We start from the raw sequence: 3,631 nt of genomic DNA on the forward strand, positions 1-3,631 counted from the left end.
TTTATATTAAACTTAAAAAATACGAATGTCATAAAGGATGGTAGAATTATAATTATAATTATAGCAATTTTTGTAAAAAAATATTATTTGTTATATTAGTTTTAATTCATGTATAAAATAATATTTTTACTAATTATAAAAATAATACACATAATATTATAACTATATTTAGGTGTACTTATAAAGAAAGATGATCAATAATTAAAAAAAATATAAGATGGAAAAACTATCATGTTTAAGATTATTAATTTGTTATTATTTATGAGTTTAAGATATTTTAATGTACTCATAAAATTTATTATATATTATAAACCTTTATATTTAGAGAGATAAAATTACTAAAATTTTATTAAAATATCTCAATGTAAAAATATAAAGAAATAGATTTTTTGGAATTTTAAATACTTAGTATAAAAATTATACAAATCTTTTTTTCTTTAAATAATATTTTATAGCTTCTTTTTCTTTACAATAATAATAAAATTCTTGAAACTATATAACTTGATATTCCGTGTATCTGAAATAAGGGGCTCAAACATTTAAATACCGTACACAAGTTTAATGGGCTTTACCTTAAGTACTTTTTGACTTTTGGAATGTATATAAATTAAATTCTTGATAAATACATTTTTTACGATTTTACACAAATACGGTGATCAAAATATTTAGACACGATACACCAATTTAATTGGCCGATGGATTAATTCACTAACTCAACTAATACTCTAACAAGTTGTACACGTGTTTTTTAAATTTAAAATAAATTTAATATAAATAAAATAATAACTTATTTTTATTTTATAAATTATCATTTAAAATAATAGTGATTTGATAATTTTATATTAAAATTAAAAAATAGGAATGTCATAAAAGACATAAGATTATAATTACAATTATAAAAAATTTTTGTAAAAATTTATTATTTCTTATATTAATTTTAATTTTTGTATAAAATAATAATTTTACTAGTCATAAAAACGATACACATAATATTCTAAAATATGTAGGTGTACTTATAAAAAAAATGATCAATACTTTAAAAAAAACTATAAGATGAAAAAACTACTATGATTAAAATTATTAATTTGTTATTATTTATGAATTTAAGATATTTAGGTGTATTCATAAAATTTATCATATATTGTAAACTTTTATATTTAGAGGGATAAAGTTACTCAAATTTTATTAAAATATCTCAACGTAAACATACAAAGAAATGAATTTTTTAGGAGTTTAAATACTTAGTATAAAAAGTATGTAAAATTCTTTTCTCTAGATGATATTTTATATCTTGTTTCTCCTTAGAATAATAATAAAATTATTGAAACCATCTAATTTGATATTACATGTATCTCTGAAATAAGGTGGCCAAAACACTTGGACACCATGCACATGATTAATTGACTTTATCTTGAACACTATTTGATTTTCTGCAATTCTAGGGTGTAGAAGGAAGATTCCTTTTATACATGTAGAAGACACACGTACAAGGAGATGATACTGTTATGGTGGCATGATTCTCTAATTATGAGTTGTATAATGTGATGTGTGATTTCATTGAAAGGGGACAAACTTTGTGTTTGTTGCAGGAGTGGGACATGTGAGTAGTGGTAACTAATAGGATCATTATTCTATATAAGTAAAAATAATTAAATTATAATTATTATGTTAATATAATATGCTTGGAATTAGTGGTTGAGGTTTTTTTTTTTTTTTCCAAGTTTTATATATTTTATTGCCAATATGAGTTAGGCCCGAAGTTAAGGAGTTTTTTCATGTTATTATCAATATGAGTTGTTCAATTCTTAAATGGTTATACTTGGTTCTGTATACTTTTCCAATAAATATTATTCATGGACAAATATCTAAAATAAAATTAATAATAAAATTAGTAATATGATTTTGTTCATTGTTGATTCTTGATTGTTGTTCTTTGTTAGTTGTTACTAAATTAGTCTGTGTCTCAAAGTTTCTCTTTTTTCCTTCTTTTCTGTTGCTGCGATCATCTTCGTGTCGAAGTATTTGGTATTCTACTTGATGTCGAAGTATTTCGAATGATCCTATAATGTATTCTTGTTAAATTGTTAAAGTATCAAAGTTGTTAATAGTGATCAACAATTAATATTCACACGTTTTTTGTGATAACTGATGTCTTTCTTTTAAATTAAAAAGTTGTTTGTAATTGTTTCATTTGGTGGTAGAACTTTATGACTTTGGGTGGATTTAGCATTTACGCTTTGATTCATGTGCATTTTCATTTTTCTTTTAGTTATGAACTTCTTAAGTACAATTTGATATTTACTCTAAATAAAAACAAGTGTATAGCTTTAATAAGGGAAACAGATGGCTTTATTCCCCAAATGATAAGCCTCCTAAAACCCAAAAAAAATTTATGAAAAGCAGTAGCAAATTTGTGGTTTCTTCTTTTGGATGATGTTCACCAATCTCTTCTCTGACGATTTGTGGATATCTCTTTTCTTTCATGGTTAGTGAATCCCATGCTCTGGAGGAGCAACCCCCTCCTTTTTATTTATGTCATTTCCTGCTATTTTTTATTGTTGGTTGGTTTGTGTTCATCTCCATTGTGAATTAGTTCTAGTTATGTCGTCATTATTTTGTTTGCTGTAATTTTTGTGCGTGGAATTGCTGGTTGGTGCTCCTATGTATTGTATTTGTGTCTTCTATCATGTTAAAGGTGATGTTTCCTCACTTATCATGTAAAATTTTGGTTGTTACACTACAATATTTGAATTTGCTGACAGGAATTTATATATTATTCATTGATGGAGGAATCTCCATCAATTGTAATCAATTTAACGTTTTTCTATAGTAAAAATAATATTTTTACTAGTCATAAAAACAATACACATAATACTCTAAATATATTTAGGTGTACTTATAAAAAAGATGATCAATACTTTGAAAAAAAAAATTATAAGATAAAAAAATTATCATGATTAAGATTATTAATTTGTTATTATTTATGAATTTAAGATATTTAAGTATGCTTATAAAATTTATTATATATTATAAACCTTTATATTTAGAAAGATTTCTTTATAATAATAATAAAATTTTTAAAGTCATTTAATTTGGTATTCTGTGTATCTGAAATAAAATGACAAAAATATTTGGACACCATGCACAAGTTTAATTGGAATCAATCATTTTTCAAACGAAAAAACGTGTACAGACTCCCTCGCCATGTCATAATATATTTTGAATGTCTAGCTGATGTCTTTCTCTCTTAATGCCAACTGTTCTCGTGTAGAGTTAGAATCTAACACGTTAGATTTTTTCTAAATTTTCTAAAGATAAAGATTCAAACTCCATATTTTATCTCTTTACCTTTAGTATTTTTTGACTTTTCGTGTGTATATAAATCAAATTTTTGGTAAACACATCTTCAACAGTTTTATTCAAATACAGTGGTCAAAACACTTAAACATCATGCATAGGTTTAATTGGCGGATAAATTAATTCACCAACTCAACTGATACTTTAAAAATTGTACACATGTTTTTAATATTTAAAATTATTTTAATATAAATAATAATAATTTATTTTTATTTTATAAATTACCTTTTAAAATAATAGTGATTTGATTATGTTATATTAAAATAAAAAAATA

Source organism: Arachis duranensis, chromosome 9 (genome assembly GCF_000817695.3).
Source record: "Arachis duranensis cultivar V14167 chromosome 9, aradu.V14167.gnm2.J7QH, whole genome shotgun sequence".
NCBI lineage: Eukaryota > Viridiplantae > Streptophyta > Magnoliopsida > Fabales > Fabaceae > Arachis > Arachis duranensis.